The following is a 19,502-nucleotide window of genomic DNA, read 5'->3' on the forward strand; positions in this document are numbered from 1 at the left end:
ATTTTTTTGAGGGATCATTGCCTATAACTGCAACTGGCAGCAATTTATATGTTACTTAGTGTTCTTAGTTAAAGCAACTCTATGCAATGTAAGCAGAAAAATGAATAAATTATTTTGATACTACCTGCACAGAATCTTCAGGGCTGCAGAGCTAGGAACAATAGTCCAGATCATGTCCATTGCTGCTGCTGCTGCTGACACTGGGTGCTGTACTTTGCAAGGCTGACAGTAGTGATAATGGATCTTGGATTGGGTCCATTAGAACTGCGGCCATTGCCACCCTAGGGATATTATCATGCTCCATCTCGTGTCATTGCCAGACTAAATTGCTCACATTTTCCTCTTCTTTGCATTCCTGGTTCATAATTGAGTGGATACATCTGACTGATAAAATTTAGGTCATGGGCTCATGTTTCGGTTGTGAGGACCACTAAGGTGAGTATCTGGCGTTTTGTTTCCTACAGTTGGTAGCAGGCTCTGCCATCTACCAGTACTCGTAAGTTGCAAGACCCCAAAATATAGGGAGTAGGTTTTGGTAAGTACTAAAATAGGTTAGCTCATTCAACACTCATTCCAACCCTTTTCTGGATAGTCCTTGTCTGGAGAGTGATGGATTTCCAAGCTCTGTTGCCACTAGAATACATATACAAAATTGGGATATAAAGTCAACTCATATGGCTTCATACAGGGAGATTGAACCTTTTGCAAACATGGTTGTGAAGGTGATTTTTTTTTTAAGAGTGGCTGTGGGGGACTTCTGGCTTTCAGAACCAAGTGTACTAACCTGTGAGTGGGGTTGTTAATGGAATTTATTAGGAGAGACCTACAGTGTAGCTGTTTCTTTTCTCTCACTGTGTTGTTCTTGGCTCAGTAATTGCCTGTGAGCCCCCAAGCCTTGTTCTTTGTCTCTTTCAGGGATTCTGTGAGCTGGCTAAATATTTTTCTATAAATCGCTTTCTGCTAAATTAGCTTGATTCAGTGCTGTTGTTTGCAAGTAAAAGCCCAGACTAATAGAAAGTTTAAGGTAATGGGTGGCCCAAAAGAATGATAAATACTTGCCTATGTTAAAATATACATGTAAAGATAGGAGGTATTGATCTTCACTCAGTATTTATTTATTTATTTATTTATTTATTTATTTATTTATTTTTAAATAATTTTATTTATTTTAGAGAGAGAGAGAGCAGGAGCAGGGGAGGGGCAGAGGGAGAAGCCGACTCCCCACCAAGCAGGGAGCCAGATGTGGGACTTGTTCTCGGGACTCAATCCCAGGACTCCAGGACCATGACCTGAGCAGAAGGCAGACACTTAACTGACTGAGCCACCCAGGCACCCCTTCATCAGTATTTATAAGAAAAAAAATGATTAATATACTTAGCAGATGTGTATAGTTGTTGGTTGTGAGAGCAAAGTATTCTACTAGACTAAATCAGCTTGTAAGTTTCAGATCTAAAATGCTATCATTGATAGAGATGGGAGTATACATTAGAAGCACTGTAGCTGCTGTGGCATTGTGATGATACTAATAACTAGCATTTGTTGAGTGCTCACCATGTAATGCTACATGGATTACTTCATGTAATCCTTAGAATGAACTTTTGAAGTATTTGTTGTCATCTGTATTCTGCAGATGAGGGAATTGAAGTTTGGCTGGTTTAAATACTTTCCTATAGTCATTCAGCTAGGATAGTCAATAGTGGGATTTGGACCTATAGCTGTCTGATGTAGATTCCTTATTTATGCCATTAAATAAACACTACCTCTTATAGTTGAGTGTAGATTTACCTGCTCTGCTCAGAATTGCATAGCATTTTATGAGGAAGTTAAGATGGAAGATGCATGTTTAACAAAGAAAGCCAGAGAAACAACATGAATGCTCCATAGGAGAGTCATGGGTTAGAAGCTAATGAGTCTCCTGGGTGGGTCTCTTGTGTGTAGGAATTAAGAAAATTTTCCTAAGGCAAGCGAGTTATGCTCATTATGCTTGAAAGCCTTGATACTCCAAGTATGGTCCCTGGACCAGCAGCACTGACATCACCTGGGAGCTTGTTAGAAATGACTTTGTTTATGGAAGAATGAAATAGGAATAGCAAATGAAGTCGAGAAGCTTCCTGGATGAAGTCTTGTGCATTATTGTGTAGGAGAGGGTTTGTGTCCTAATGGAAATATTTGTATGTCTAGGCAATAGTGCAACGAGAGCCTCATGTACACTTAATTTTTTTCCTGATATATTTTCCTTTTGTTCTCTCCTTTTGATTATTTTATGTATAATATATGTATACTTGTTTAAGTGAAAGATTCTAAGAGATACCAAAGGACCTAGCTATGAGTCCAGGTTTCCTCACTGCCATCTCTTTAATATTTACTATGCTCTTCCTTTATTCTTCAAAGTTTTGATATTCCAGGTAGTATTATAGAGCTTGTAGGACACATGGTACTTAAGAGATAGTTCAATCATAGCCATCACTGTCTTGAAACAATATCTTACTTTCTTTGTTACTCTTTGTCAAGACTCTGGGTATGAGCTTTTCTTGTAAAGATCCCTTAAATTCTTGTTTTAGGAGGCACTTGCTATCGCAGATGCAGTTGTGAGAAAATAAAACCTATAAGGTTTTCCTCTTGGAACCAAAAAGCTTTCTGCACAGTCCAGGTGGCTTTCATAGCCCAAAGCAGATGTCTGTCCAGATCCATTAAATCTTGGCACACATGCTCTTGGGAAAGGACTGACTATTTCACCAATGAGCAACTGCTGAATGAAAGGAAGCTTCCAGCTGTGTGTCTAGAAAGAATGTTTACTTAAGACAACTGAATGGTTTATTTTCCTAATTGTTCTTGAGGCTATAGCTTGCTGATGTATACTTCTGACACAGTAAATATACAAAGAAGGTATTTAAACTGATAAAACCTTTACTATTTATGAGGATACTATCCTCATTTCCGTGTTCTCATGTATTTTACTGTTAAATTATTTGGAATGATTTATCAAGATTCGTTTTTTAAATTGCTTATTCTTGTCCTCTTTTTCCCAAATCATGTGGGGGAAATCTACTACTCTTGTGAGAAGCATGGTTGAGAAGGATTCTCCTGTCTCTATCTGAAAAACAAAACAAAACAAAAGGAAACAGGTATAAAGTTGATGTTGACCTTAATTGAACCATGTCATACTCACTCTTCCAGGATCTGATTCCTACTTCTTCGTCAGCTCCATCTGTCATCCCTTTCTTCTTCACGGCCATTCTCAGCCATATTGAACTGGATTTCTCTAACATGCCATCTTGTTTTAGGGCTCTTCCTCTCACCTCTTTTTCTTCATAAGATGCCAGTCTCCCTATTGTCCACATTTTGAATGCCTTCTCATTTTCAAAGATGCAGCCCATTTTCTTACAGAATAGAGCCTTCCTAATATCTCCAAAGAAAACTGACTTTGATGTTTACCTGGTACCCAAAATTCCCATAAAACAATTTTTTTTGCATGGGTAATGAGTAATTTTGACAAAGAATGAAACAATGAAAGGCAAAGAACCAAGAATTTTTTTAACTCTTATTTAAAAGATGTTATTTATTTATTTATGAAAGACACACACACACACACACACACACACAGAGGGGCAGAGACAGAGGCAGAGACAGAAATAGGCTGCATGCAGGGAGCCTGATGTGGGACTCGATCCCGGGACCATGGGATCATACCCTGAGCCAAAGGCAGACGCTTAACCACTGAGCAACCCAGACACCACAGAGTTTTTTTTTTAACTCTTAAATTAATGATGCAGGCCTGGAAAATCTCAGGCAAGAATAATTTTTTTCTTTTGCATATGTTTATGTGCTATTTGTGTATTGAAACTTCTGTGGTGCGGAGTCCATGACTTACCCATCTTTATATATCCAGTGTACACTCCAGTGACCATTTTGATCATTGCTTGATGCTGTTTCTAGAGGTTAAATGATCAAATTATGATTTCATTGAAAAATTACTTCAATGGCTTGGGATAGTCATCATGACCTTTGATCCCTAAAATACACTGCCTTTATTACGTGTCTGAAAATATTTATTTTTATATAAAATTTCTTTATAAATTTTCTTCAAATGTCAGGACTAAAAGCGTAGGCACATTTGCTCCTGAATGTTTATCCTATTCTTCACTGATGGCCAATTTAGAATGTGTCTGTTCAGGCAAGAATAAACAGAGCAAATGATCTCTTTTTCCCATATGAGCTCTTGAATTTCACTTTTCCTTAGAATGAAAACGGCTTCTTGCCATTAGAGGATTTTTATACTGTCATCTTAAAAATTGATTTTCTTTTATCTAACCAATAACCTTTGTTTTCACTTATGCAAAACTTTGAGATCAGCTTCCACAGATACTGTTTTGTGGTGAGTGCTGTCAATAGAAGGATGTCATTTGTCACACCTTAGACTGAGGAGTACCTTTTCCTTCTTATAACAAATAGGAAAATTCAGCTGTCCTCTACCCAAATAAGACAAATATACTTGGGACACTTATTTTTTGCCTGTGATTTTCTGGTCTTGCATCACTCGTTTAAGAGTTAAGGAATCTTCTTAGTTTTTTCCTTCTTATTATTTCATAATAATACTTTCACTACTTCATATCCATGTAAAGATTGTTTTATGGGCATTCTGTGACCTGAACAAAATTGTGAAGGTCTGTCTATAGTGTTATCTTCTTTCTGTGTGTTCTTTCCTCCTGACCTTGATCAAGCACTAAATATTCTTAAACTCTTAATACTCAGTTTTCTCCACAGCCTGCCTGCCTTCTTGGGCCAGCATTCCATAGAAAGCCATTTTCCTCTCTTCTTCAACTAAAACACTCACCAGTTGGCTGTCAAAAAGAACATCTATCTGATTAACTTCCTCCCTCCAGGGAGCTACTTGTCATTAATGGCTCAATATCTTAATCTTCTAGAGTGAAAATGAATATTGTAGAACAGGTAAGAACTTATGAAAAATTCATTAATCAAGCAAGTGAGTGTGATTGTGGTATTTCAGCAGTCCTGAGGTGGGGCCTGAGAAATTGCATATCCAGGAGGGATGCATACCCTGCTGCCTATCTCTCCCATTTGTAGGACTGCTACTAGTGGTGGTGGAAGCAACCTAAGGATTGCTAGGTCTAAACTTTGCATTTCTGTTCTCCCATGAAGGAATCTAAATGATGTAATTTCAGGGTAACTGCATTGTGCTTTGTATCATAGAAATTAAAGGTAAAACCATTTTATTTTATTATTTTTTTAAATATTACTAGTGGAACATAAAGAACAGTAGCAATATGACTATTAACCTGTCAATGACTCATGAATACCATTATTATACATTCTAAATTTTGGTGATATCTCTCATCAGATTATGTGTATTAAAAGATCTGTGACACAGATCATATATTCAAAGTAGTTTGCTTCAGATTCTCTGGAAGCAAATCACTAGAGTAGGCAATGTGCTGGGTCATTAAAGCATTTCTTTCGTTACAGATGTGACTGACAAATATAGAAGAAAATTGAAGATTTGAAGTGTAAAGGCAACTATAAAAACAGACAGCAGATGTCACTGTTGCTATTCCATTACCTTAACCTCATTTTTTGAGGGGGTTTGTTCCTAGTTAATGACATTTTTCATTTTATTCGAGAGCTCTAATAGGTTAAACAAGTTCACATATGCTAAACTTCTGTTTTGAATTTTATATTTATTAAGGTTATGACTGTAAATCTTGCATGTATAGCTTATAAAGAATATACTTAATTACATTTTATATGCCTAGGTTCATTAATTAAATATTATAAGTTGATAAAATAATAGCTTCTATAATAATCTCTGATTCAGGTTGAGGTATTATCCACCTTGAAGATAAATTTGTCTTGATTTTATTTCAAATGACCAATCATGTCATGTACTCAAGCAGAAATGCAGCAAGAAATAGTGATAGTACAATTAAAATCTCTGAAGATTTTTTTCCCCACACAATCTAATCTTGCTGTCTTCTGTTACTCAGAAAGCTGAATCTTTACCATTATATTCTTGAGCATTTTTTCTTGGTCTATGAAATAAAGAACTTGGATAAACTATTCCTAATGTGCTTTCCATTGATAAAATTCTATGATTTAATAGGAAGCACTGAAATAAGATACTCAGAGAATATTGCTTTTTATTTCTCTTACAAAAATCTTATCAGGAAGTAATTTGGGTAGCATTTATGGTTTGTATATATGTTGCGTGGTTTTTTTTTTTTTTAAGATTTTATCTATTTATTTATGAGAGACACAGAGAGAGAGAGAGAGGCAGAGGGAGAAGTAGGCCTCACGCAGGGAGCCCGACGTGGGACTCGATCCCAGGTCCCTAGGATCATGCCCTGGGCCGAAGGCAGTGCTAAACCGTTGAGCCCCCCTGGCTGCCCCTATGTTGCATGTTTTTATAAAAATGCATCATATTATTATTTTCTAGAACTAAAATGAAAGTATATATTGAACATGTTTTGGGAAATTAAGATTTTTATAATCCCAGAACAGTAATGAAAATGTAATTCACATATAGAATCTGTGATAACTGATTAACAATTCAAGAATTTAATGACAATCTAAAAATTTGAGGATAAGCCTGTGAACATGTGTATGATTAGATAAGAGCTGTTAGAATAAATGAAAAAGAGCAATTTATATTTTGAAATTTATCTTGTTTATTTATTGAAAATATGATTAATGATAGTGGTGATGTAAAAGCCTTGAAAGGAAGGAGATGTGCCCTTGGGACACTGTTCTTCGTTCTAATGTGTCAGCACTTCAAACTGGTACAATAGTCAAATTAATCATAAGGCATATTTTTTAAGATTGCATTTATTTATTAGAGAGAGTGAGCACAAGCAGAGGAGGGGCAGGGGCAGAGGCAGAGGAAGAGGGAAATTCCCTGCCAAGCAGGGAGCCTCACATGGGGTTTGATTCTAGGACCCCTGAGATCAAGACCTGAGTAGAAGGCAGGCAGATGCTTAACCGACTGAGCCACCAGGTGCTGCTATTCAGAATTTATGGAATAAATTTCATCATGGATGAATTGGAATATGGTTTTTGGTGCCTGGTTCATGTATTATTTAACTCAGCAAGTGTCCTGAAGAACTATTTAGAGATAGGACACTTTATTCATGGGTAGGAACTCAGGTATTTAGGGATGCATTATTTCTGTGGCCTGTCCCAGGATAGTATGTTTTGAATACATCGCACCTTTAGTATCAACTTTGGTTTGAAATTTGGACTTGCCACTTTTAATCTGTGTTACCTTGGTCCAGAAATTAGCCTCTCATAAATACAGTTTCCTTATAAAGAGAGAATAATGCTACTTACATTTCTTAGGGTTGTTGTGAAGATTAGAGTTGATGCATTTGAAGTACTCAACACCAATATAATGTGTGTAAGATTTACATAAATTATATATATATATATCACCAGAATCGCTAATAGCCAAGTGTTTCTCAATAGCCTGTTGAGTACAGGCTTTGAATTGCTTTTGGAAACATAAAAGGGTAGGATTTGTAGTATCCACACTTAGAAATAATACTGAAGTATTGTATTTACCGATTGGCACAGTAATACTTTACCTGACATTTTTAACAATTGTTTTAAAATTTGTATTAAATTTGAATTTCAAAGCCTTATTCTTTACCTTTGTCTTTGTGTGTCTTTCTCTTTCCTCCTCTTTCCTCCCCTTCCCTCCCCCTCCTCTTCTCTTCTTCTTTCCAAAGCCTTATCAACTCTCCCTTAGTGGTAATTCCCTGACTGTCCCTACTCTTTTACCAACAGGCTAGTGGAGTTGAATTACCAGTTTTCTGCTCCACTCACTTTTCATCTTTAGAACTAGACATTCAAATGATGGAGAATATGATGGGATTTCAGAGTTAACCTGGTTGGGTTGTGAAGTAAGTGGATTATGGAGGTTCCTCTCGTGAAAACCATGGTAGAATGTGAACTTTGCACTTGGCACCTCTTGGCATGACATCTTTACAGTTTTTATTTGTATGAAAAGGTATATTTATGACATGGGAATCAATAGTCTTAAGTTGAGAATATGACTCTCAACTATCAGACTTTACAGTCAGAGTGGGTAGGTTCTTTATCAGTCCTGTGACATCCCACTTTCTCTGTTCTCTGGGCCCCAATGCTTCATAGAATTACAGATGATTTATTTTTGTTCCTTTCTCTGCCTCCTAACTGCTTCACTATTTTAGCTAAAATGCTCTCTGCTAAACTCTTAGATAGAATTCAGAAATGAAATGATCATGTATTCAGCTATGTGTACTTTGTTATCTATAATACATTTTTACTAGTACAAATAGCTTCCTGAACAATAATCCATGCTCTTAATATTTTTGTAGCAGTCTTAAATTGGAGGTGAAGTCATTATCAAGTAATGTCTTTGTGACATAGAGGCAGCTGACATATGCGACTATTTCTCCAAATCACTCCCTACCACAACATTCATGTTTCCAACACATTTTCTGAGCATTTACAATGTGCTAAACACTGATTTAAGTGATTTATATATAATAATGTATATGTTTTATGACAATCTAGGTGTATGCTATTATTCTTATTTGGGGGAATGAGAAAACTAAGGCACAGAGAGTCCTCTAGCTCGTTCCATCTGTTGTTGTCCCAGGTCTCACAGCTAGGAAGTTGTAGAGTTGGGGTGCCCCCCTCCCTATCTTATGGGCTCCGAGTCCACACTCCTGGCACTTACACTGCCAATCTTCTAGATAGGTTTGGCTTTGTTATTTAAAATTGCTAGAAGAAAGTAGGATGGAAAAGATGACTTCCATGGGAGGCTTTCAGAGCCAGAGATTTTTTTGCCCAGGGCATTGTGAGTGGGGCTTGTAGATCAGCAAGCACCTTTGACCAGCTTGTAATGAAGATGTAATAACCCCAATACAATCCTATATTTTGGATTAATGCTTTTCTTGTAATCTAACTTCAAGTTGGAAGATGAATTGACACTGTCAAGGATTATAAGTTCTACATTTGAAGTCTAGGAAACTAGAAGTCAGACCTGGAATTCTCTCCGTGGTTTAAGTTTCTTACTCAATTCAATGTATCATGTAATAAGCACTGAGTATAATCTGCATTATAATCTGCCTTTTACTAAAGTCCTCAAGCAATGGCTCTCTCCTGTTTTGCCGCAAAACTTTGGAGTGATGCTGATCACCTCGTTGAGTATTGCGAAATTATAAGATTAAAACATTCCTACTATGAAAGTGTTTTATTATTTATTTTTATTTTTTTATTTATGATAGTCACAGAGAGAGAGAGAGGCAGAGACATAGGCAGAGGGAGAAGCAGGCTCCATGCACCGGGAGCCCGATGTGGGATTCGATCCCGGGTCTCCAGGATCGCGCCCTGGGCCAAAGGCAGGCGCCAAACCGCTGCGCCACCCAGGGATCCCTATGAAAGTGTTTTAAAGATGGTGTGTGGGGATCCCTGGGGGGCTCAGCAGTTTAGCGCCTGCCTTTGGCCCAGGCACAATCCTGGAGTCCCGGGATTGAGTCCCACATCAGGCTCTAGGCATGTAGCCTGCTTCTCCGTCCTCCTGTATCTCTGCCTCTCTCTCTCTCTCTCTGTCTATCATAAATAAATAAATAAATCTTAAAAAAAAGATGGTGTGCAAGTCTCATCTCAAAGTACGTAGATTCTCTTAGAGACTAGAAATATTTTTTAATTATTTAAAGTCATATTATGTTTGAACTATATGACCATTTGGAATACATTGATTTATCAAACAACTTGTTTTGGTACAGTGGTTGACTACAAGTACATTGTTATCTTTGGAAGAAAAATGATTTCTGTACATCATAAGTTAGGTCAGTTAGTCATCATATATTTACTACATGTCTGATGCTGTTTCCTTTGATTTGGCTTCTCTCTTGTACATTTGAAGCTTATTTAGGAATTGTCAGAACAAGCTATCTCTTGAGTCTGAATTGTTAGCCTCGAGGGCAGGGACCACATTGTTGTATTATGTTTGGAACAGGGCATAGAAGTGCGCTGCCTAGATTATAAAAGATGGTGATGAGCTCAAGTGGGTGACCTGGCTCATTGGTCTGGACAACATGGGCAGAGAGCACATGCCTTTTTTCTCAGGGGTTTTTCCTTGATGACCTCTCTGAAGCTACTCTTCATCTCGATATACAGTCTTATTTTATTTTACTTTAAGAAGAAAATTTGTAACATAACTTGTCTACTTCTGTTTTACAAACATTCAGTTTTAAAACAACTTAAAATCATACCTGATCGTATTTGTTTTTTTATACTTAATACTTAACAGAGTCCTGGGATATATAGGAGTTTGATAAATGAATGTTGAATCAAATTGAGTTGGTACTTTGATGGTGGGTAATCAGGCAGTTGAGAGCAAATTAAGATATAGAATCCAGGTTTCCTTGTTTTTTTTTTTTTTTTTTTTTTACCTCCGCTGGAGGAACAGTGGATTTCAAATGACTGTTTGATGCTCACTCAGAATCCAGCCTGGGTTAGGGTTGCTGTAGACCTTAAGGCCAGGATATTGATAAAAGCAACAGACTTGAAAAGGTAGTTATATTTGTAATTGAGTTTGATATCAACTTGGGTTTATAAGGTTAGCAGTTTAGGGAATGCCTGTTTCTCCTCCACTTGGAAAAGTTTGTATCAGTAAAGGGGTCCAGAGGAGCTGGGAAGCTGGGAGCAGGAAGACTTATACTTCTTATTAAAAATGGACTTTCGTGGGGCACCTGAGTGACTCAGTGGTTGAGTGTCTGTCTGGCTCAGGTCGTGATCCCGGGATCCTGTGATCAAGTCTCACATCGGGCTCCCCATAGGGAGCCTGCTTCTCCCTTTGCCCATGTCTCTGCCTCTCTGTGTCTCTCATGAATAAATAAATAAAATCTTTAAAAAATAAAAATGGACTTTTGAAATGATGGCATGCTAAAGCCTTATAAAACAACTATCTTGGTGCTTTTACCAGTAAAAGCTTAAGCCTGTCTTGCTCAATGCCAATATAACAGGATAAGAAACTATGTTCTGACAGTAAAACATCCATTTGAGAAAGATGGTAAATTTATTGGGAACATTTCAGGGTTGAAGCATATTTGTAACTGTGAGATATGGCCTCAATTATTAATCATCATGAGAAACTGAATAGAACTGACTCTGATATGCTAGATTAATGGCACTTGATTTTACTACCCCAAGTTGAAATCATCATCTACAAAAAGAGATTTGCAGTCTTTTCAGTAATTCGACCCTTGCTATACTATAGCCTCAGAACTCTGGCTTTAATTACTGCTGATTTCATTTTACCTTCTCCTAGCGATGTCATTTTGAACAGTGGGGAGAGGATGTAGAACATTTTAAATTTGATTCTTTGCACTAGTCAACCCAGACCTGTGAGGTTAAGAAGGTCATGAGCTCTTTTTAGACCAGTAGTAATGGAGGAGGGCAGATGTCATTTTTTGAGCACTTACTCTGTTTTAGGAATGTTAGCTAAATGTAGGTATTATTCCCATTTTACAGATGAGAAATATGAGACCTAAAGCAGTTAAATATTTTGCCAACAGCTGCCCCACATATAAGATCCAAACCATAGGATACAAACCATACTGAATGACTTCAAACTCCATATGCTTCTGACTCTGCTGTAGAAATTCCTCCCTTAGTTGTGCGTGTAGTTAAATCTCCACAGCAGTTTTTTCCTCATATGGCACTTACACTAGTATTATAGTTTTGTCAAATTTTGTGTTATTTCATTAGTCTGTATTATTAATGAATAGGGTTGTATCTTTGTATTTTCAAAGCTACTGGCATAATGCCTCTTGCATATAGTAGATGTTTTATGAATTTTTATTGAATAAAAGTGCTTAATAGTCTGACATTGCTTCCTACTTGATGTAGATCTAGTGTTGAAAACAGTTCTTTCCCCCAAAAGTGCTAGTGGTTGGTAATTAAAAGGTGAAATCTCATTTGCAATATTGTAATTTACCTTCTATCAACACTTTTTTTTTTTAAACAGAAAACAGCATATAGATAGTGATTTCTTCTTCTTAAAGGTCAGGAAAAATATTTATAGGGGATACAAATAAATAAACTGAAGTCCATACCCTTTGGGAGTTCATTGTCAAATGACAGTGATGGGAGATATTCATGATATTTATAATAAAGGACAGAATGTTCTAGTGCCTTAAGAAAATATTCAAGTAGAGTTTTAAAAGTTTAGAGGAGAGGAGATTTTTTAAAATTTCAGTATAGTTAACATACAGTGTTATACTAGTTTCAGGTGTATAATGTAGAGATTCAACAGTTCACTCATATGTGGAATATAAGATATAGTGCAAGGGACTATAAAGGAAGGAGGGGAAACTGAATGGGAAAAAATCAGAAGGGGAGACAAACCACGAGGACTCCTAACTCTGGGAAGCAAATGGAGGATTGCTGGAGGGGAGGCAGGTAGGGGGATGGGGTAACTGGATGAAGGGCATTAAGGAGGGAACGTGATATGATGAGCACTGGATGTTATATGCAACTAATAAATTAATAAAAACTTACATCTGAAACTAATGATGTACTATATGCTGGCAAATTGAATTCAAATAAAAATTAAAACCCTAGAAAACACTTTAAAAACCCCCAAAACACTGGGTGTTACACTATATGTTGGCAAATCGAACTCCAATAAAAAAAATACAAGAAAATAAAAATAAAAATGAAAGACCAAAAAAAAAAACCCAAACAAAAACAATTCTATACATTACTTAGTGCTCATTATGATATGTGTACTCTTAATCCCCTTCACTTGTTTCACCCATCCCCACCTTCCCTCTGCTTTCTATAGTTAAGTCTTTTTCAGTTTGTCTTTTTTTTTCCTTTGTTCATTTGTTTTGTTTCTTATATTCCACATATGAGTGAAATCATATGGTATTTGTCTTTCTGTAACTCACTTATTTCACTTAGCATTATACCTTCTAGGTCCATCCATAGTGTTGCAAATAGAAAGATTTCATTCTTGCCAATCTTATTTTTTTAAAGATTTTGTTTATTTATTCATGAGAGACACACAGAGAGAGGCAGAGACATAGGCAGAGGGAGAAGCAGGTTCCCTTCAGGAAGTGTGATTCAGGACTCGATCCCAGGACCCTGGAACCGTGACCTGAGTCAAAGGCAGATGCTCAACCACTGAGCCACCAGGAGTCCCAACATTTCATTCTTTTATATGGTTGAATAATATGCCATTGTGTGTGTGCACGCATGCGTGTGTGTGTGTGTGTGTGTGTGTGTGTGTACCACATCTTCTTTATCCATTCATCTATTAGTGGACACTTGGGCTACTTCCATAATTTGTCTATTGTAAATAATGCTGCAATAAACAGCGGTGCATGTATCTTTTCGAATTAGTGCTTTTGTTTTCTTTGGGATGATACCCAACAGTGGAATTACTGGATCATATGGTAATTCTATTGTTAATATTACTGTTTTCCACAGTAGCAACACCAGTTTGCATTCCATCCAACAGTGCACAAGGGCTCCTTTTGGTTGCTTCTTGTGTTTTTGATTTTAGCCATTCTGACAGGTGTGAGGTGATATCTCATTGTAGTTTAGATTTGCATTGTCCTGATGATTAGTGATGTTGAGCATCTTTTCACGTGTCTGTTTGCCATCTGTAAAGGAGAGATGATTTTTAATTTGTGAGGATCAGGGAACCATTTATGAAAGATGGGACATTTGACGTGGAACTTAGAAAGATGAGTACATTCTGACACAGATTTCAGAGGAAGGGACTCCAGGGAAAGGAAACAACTTGAGAATAGTCATGGAGGCATAAGTGTCAAATGAACAATAATAATTTTAATCTTACTGGAGTGTAAGGCATGTTAAACATGGTAAAAATGTGAGACAGGAAAGGGGAGAGGACTTGGAGAGCTTTCTTTAAGGTGCTATTTAAGTTCCTTTTTAATAATTTCAGGTCCTGTAATACTTGAATGCCATGACAAGGCACTTGGGTTTTACAAAGTAAGCAGTTGTGAGTCTCAAAAATTGTTTTAATTGTGACATTTTATCTTTTTTTGATATTCTTACAGTTGTCATGGAGTAACACATTTAGAACTGCACTTTTAAGCACAGGTTTGAGAAGAGTGTTTTGGCAATGTGTAACTTCGAATGAAGTGGAAAAGGACAAAAGGTTAGAAGTTAGGAGGCTATTGCAGTAGTATAGATTAGAAAGTGGCATAGATTATACTATTAGACAATAGTACAGATGAGAAAACATTGTATAGATTAGAAACAGGCTTGAACTCTGATGACATCAATAGAAACAAAGAATGGGACAAATTTAAGATGAATTTTAGAATTATATTTGATAGTACTGGGTATTTGGTTGAATATATATATATATATATACACACACACACAAAACCATATATATGTATATATGTATATATACTAGTAGTGTTGCAGAGGGAGAGTTTAAAGATAATTTTGGTATTTGGAGGCTGGAGCATTGTAAAAAGGTGAAGAACATAATAGAAGCAGAGGAATCAGTTGGTGAAATCTATTTAAGGAAGAGGAGAAAGATAAGTGCCTTTCTGGTTGTGTTGAGTTACTGGCAAGGAATTCAGGGCAATCTATTCGGTTAGAAAATGGAAATGAAATGAAAAGGCTGATATTATCTATATATGCAAAACTTTGGCAAAGGAGTTTTAGGACAAACTACAAAAGGGGACATTGTTTAATTTTCAATATCTATTAATCATCGATCCTTAATGACTCTATAATTAACAGAACTACTCTAATAATAAACAGACATGCAGACACAAAAACGTATATACTCATACAAATATTCCTGCAAAGATAATTGACAATAGTTACCACAATAAATTTAGAATATCCATCTGTAGTGTTAGTAAATAATGAGACAGATTTAACTTTAGAATTAATTTGGATAAAATGACCCCATGAAGTTCCCTTATAGTGCTTCTTTTATTTGAATTCCAGAACCCCTCCTTATGCCCTTTTCGTTGCTTATTTTCTTATTGTTAATAATCTCTTATAAGGTAATGTGGCTAGAACAGGATTTGTGCTATCTTGGGGCCATTTTTATCAAGTGCTTGAAGGGTGCTGGAGGCTATTTTTATCAGATGGTGCTAGACTGATTTTCTAGAGGTTAGGTTTCATTTTATTAGTTGATGTCTGGCAGCACCAAAATTTGCTTAAGTTAGGTGGGGCACAGTTAGGCCACTAACTATCCAGCTATATTTGTCTTCCATTAATCAGTGGAAACTATCCAGTTTCTAAAATAGGTTTTCAAACTTACCTAGGCTCCCTTCTCCTCTCTTTCTCTTTCTTTTTGAAAATATGTTTATTGAATGCCTGTTCCATCCCAGACGTTATGTTGAGTGCTAGGAACAGATCGATGAATAAGTTCTGGTTTTTAGGAACTTCATAGTCTAGTACATTGGAACCATAAATGCTCGGATAGAGGAGTACACAAAAGGGAACTAAATCTGACCTGGAAATGGAGGGATAAATGAGAAATGATTTCCTGAAAATGGTGATATTTGAGCAGTGTATTGAAGATGAGTTGGAAGTAGCTATAAAAAAAGAGTGTTGTGGGATGAGAGAGTCCATTCTTAGTAGAGATTTAAAGACACTTACGAATAGTCTGTATACCTGAAAAGACGATCCTATTTGGGGCATTCTAGAGATGGAGTGAAAAAAGTGGGCAGGAGTAAATAATTATGAGTCTTGGGTTCAAAGGACTTTCAACCACTTTCTGAAAGCTAGAGGGAACCATTTTAGCATTTTATGCAAGGGATTAACTTGATAAAATTTGTATTTTAGAAAGATTATTTTGGCACAAGATTGGAAAATGGATTTGAAGAAGGTAAGATTGGAGGCAAGGCAGTCTATGAGAAGCCACTGCTGAAATCTCGGAAAGAAGATGAAAGTGAGGCAGACCATATGGGACTTGGACCTTGATTGACAAAGTAAGTGACAGAAAAGAACAAATGCTCAATGTTTGGCTTGGATATTTGAGTCCTTAATGTGACCATTCAGTGAGGATACAGAAGTGAGATCTGATTTTGGGAAATAGATATTTCAGATTTTGGCATGTGGAAGTTGAGATTCTCATTGGTTATCCAAGAAGAAATGTCTATTAGGCAACTCATTTCAATGTTTTGAGCAAGACATATAGACCAGAATTATTCTGTAAAGCTGATGTCATAGGCATAGGTGCCAGACCCCAAGGGTCATGGGGTGAGGACTGAGTTTGGAGCTTTTGGGAAGACATTTAATTGATAATCAGAGGAACACATGGGGGAGAAAAATAAGCAGGAGAAGTAGGAGTAGGAAAAAAAAACAGAGAGGAGCAATGGTATAATGGAAATAGAGAGTTTAAAGAAGGAGGAAATGTCATTTGTGTCAGCCTGCAAACAGGCATATTAAGAAAAAATTTTATTATATTTTATATTATAAAGATATAATCAGTGACCTTTGAACTGAGAAGTTTCACTAAAGCAGTATGGGCAGGGCTGAGTTTGGAACAGATTACAAAGGGGAACCCCAGTTACAAGGGGAACAGCTGAGTTAGAAATGAAAAATGAAATAGTGAGATGAGAACACATCAAAAGTCCTGGTAGCAAAACCAGGTTGGGGGGCCAAAATGAGCAGTAGTTGATCCTAGACAGGAGCAAGGAGAGAACAAAGCTCATATAGATTCTGTTAGAATATGATATAGTTTTAGCTGGCATGGCTGTAGTTAGGGTACCTTAGTGGCATTATGCAACCTCTGATACCACATTTCTGAGACAAGTTTTCTCCTGACCAACCATGTCACATCCAGAGGGTAAATCCGAAGTCCTGACCAGTTACATGCAGCTACTCCTCTAGCATTAAATAGCTTAGAACTGTTCCAACACAATGAGGCAAACTGTCTGTGGAAAGAGGAGTCTTTTATCATATACTACATAGGCCCAGAAATCAATAAATGCTTGACAGTCTGGAAAGAATCCTTTTGATGATGGATCCAATGCCACTGGAACTACTTAAATGCCTCAGCAATGTTTGTCTTTTGTCAAAGAGAAATGTGGGTGTAAACAGGATGTACCAAGAAGGCTTGAAGCTCTTACTTTGTTTTCAGAGTAGGCATTCCGTGGATATCATGTGCCACATTTTAAGGGATAAATATCCAGCTATCTTGGTGAGATAGCTAAGAAAGGTATTCTTAGAAATTCTAATTTGTTGAGGGAAGGACAGAAGACAGAGCTGCTGTGCGTGGATGTCCAGCTTGGCTGTCTGTCCTCTGATCAAGTAGCTCTGGAGCAAAGGCAAGCAGGCTGATTCCATTCCTGGTTCACAGTTGAGTCTGCTTCCCACCTACTTGCTCCCTATAGTCATCCATTTTCTCTGGTTATTGATCTTAAGCTTTGCTCTGAATATTCTGCCACCAGACTTACTGTGTTTACCTGTGAATTACTAGTAGCTGACTCTGACTTACCTTCTTGGATCATATCATGTCTTATAAAGTATACTCACTTGGGCAGAAATGAACCTTATTAAAACAGACTTGAGTAAAGGTTTTCATCCACCCTCATCACCAGAATGTTGATTGTAAGGATCTTACCAATCCAGTTGTCTATCTATAACAATATGATGAGATTTTTAGTTCAGAACTTTAATAAGCAACAAAAGAATTTGTTGACAATGCCTAATTCCCCAATCTGGAAGGATAACTATTTCAGTTCATGCAGTTTAATACCACAAAATAGAAAGTGGGACAATGGCATTTGATAGAAGTGCTCAGTTTTTTGGTGAAAACCCTTTGCCAAAGAAATAGTTTTTGTTTGAGTCTGACTAGAAATTTATTTTCTTTTTTCTTGTTTTTTAGAGAGGGATGGAGGAAATGGGGCAGAGGGAGAAGGAGAGAGAGTATCTTATGCAGGCTCCACTTGGGGCTCGATCTCACAACCCTGAGCTCATGACCTGAACTGAAATCAGGAGTCAGTTGCTTAACTGAGCCACCCAGGTACCCCTTGAATTTTCTTATTTGGCCAAATTTAGCTGATCCTCTTCTGATCCTCCTCTGTGTATTACACACTAATTTGCCACTATCTTCTGCTGGAGGATGTAATTTTTTTGCAGAGATATTTTTTAGAATGAATTTTTTTCCCATTGAAACTGTGAAAAATGTTTAATTCATTTTGTCTTGCAAAATGTTGATACCTGCTTTCTTCTTACTTCTGAAGTGGCTGGTTTTTGCCTTGATTCTGCTTCTGCATTATTACATTCATCTTTATCCTTGTGGTCCTTGCTCACTTTTCCCATGCAGCACTCTCTGTCCTGATCTGCATTTTCCTCACTGTAGTGATGCTTAGTAGCTAAGACCTGGGAATGAGGCAGGCTGGACTTTAATTTGAGTACTGTTACTTGCTGTATGGTCTTGGACAAACGGTTGGACATTTATATTTCTTATCTCTGAAATGGAGCCATAATGCTACTTAACTACCTCATAAGTTGTTGTGATGATGAAATGAGATGATACACAGAGTGCTTAGCACAGCACTATCACATAGGAAGGGTTTCATCATTACTAGTGTTTATTGGTTGAGTTCTAAACTGAATATATATTTACTCTCCACATTTTTTAAGTTTGTTTGTTTATTTATTTATGTAATCACTATATCCAACATGGAGCTTGAACTCATGAGCCCGAAAGTAAGAGTCTCATGCTCTTCTGACTGAGTCAACGAGGTGCCCTTACTCCCCACTATTAAATAGAAACAAAATTCATGACACTTTCTGTATTATACCATTAAACCTCTCACTTTCTAGCAGTAGCATCTCTTCAATTATTCATGTTCAATATGTGGGCCAGCTATTCCTTCTTTTATAGTGGATCCTACATTTTTCCTGCTTTTCAGTCTCCAGTAAGATACAGTTTCATATCTTTGACCCTTCCTTCCTTTCCTGTTTTTTTTTCTTTTTTTTCTATCTTTATTTCTAATCCTGTGTATTAGTTTTCTATTCTGAATAATAAATTACACAGACTTTGCTTAATATGATACACATTTATTATCTCAATGGGTCAGGAGTTTGGGATGGCTGTCCATGGTCTCACAGGCTATAATTAAGGTCTTGGTTGGGCTGTATTCTCTTTTTTTATTTTTTATTTTTTTATATTTATTTTTTTGGGCTGCATTCTCATCTGGAGATTCAAGTAGGAAAGAATTTACTTCTGTACTCGTTCAAGTTGAAGTATTCATTCCCTTGAGGATCTATTACTGAAGACCCAGGCTTCTTACTGGCTGTTGTCTGCTGGCCTCCCATAGTTCCTTGACACATGGCTTCCTCAGCATGGCTGCTTGCTTTATCTAAACAGCAAAGAGAATCTCTCACTTCAGTCTGCTAAGGTGTAGTATTTTGTGATGTAATGTAAAATGGAAGTTACATCCCATCACTTTTGCTGTGTTCTCTTTGTTAGAAGCAAGTCA

The 19,502-nt window shown here is 37.0% G+C and overlaps 1 long non-coding RNA gene across 1 annotated transcript in view; it reads left to right on the top strand.

The window, feature by feature from the left end:
* The window catches only part of LOC140599360 (uncharacterized), a 166,920-nt gene that overhangs the window by 93,783 nt on the left and 53,635 nt on the right, over positions 1–19,502 (top strand). The window contains exon 2 of the long non-coding RNA XR_012002144.1: positions 15,853–15,998. This is a non-coding gene — a long non-coding RNA (uncharacterized lncRNA). The remainder of the gene's footprint in view (positions 1–15,852; positions 15,999–19,502) is intronic.

The sequence above is a fragment of the Vulpes vulpes genome, chromosome 6 (assembly GCF_048418805.1).
Source record: "Vulpes vulpes isolate BD-2025 chromosome 6, VulVul3, whole genome shotgun sequence".
Lineage (NCBI taxonomy): Eukaryota > Metazoa > Chordata > Mammalia > Carnivora > Canidae > Vulpes > Vulpes vulpes.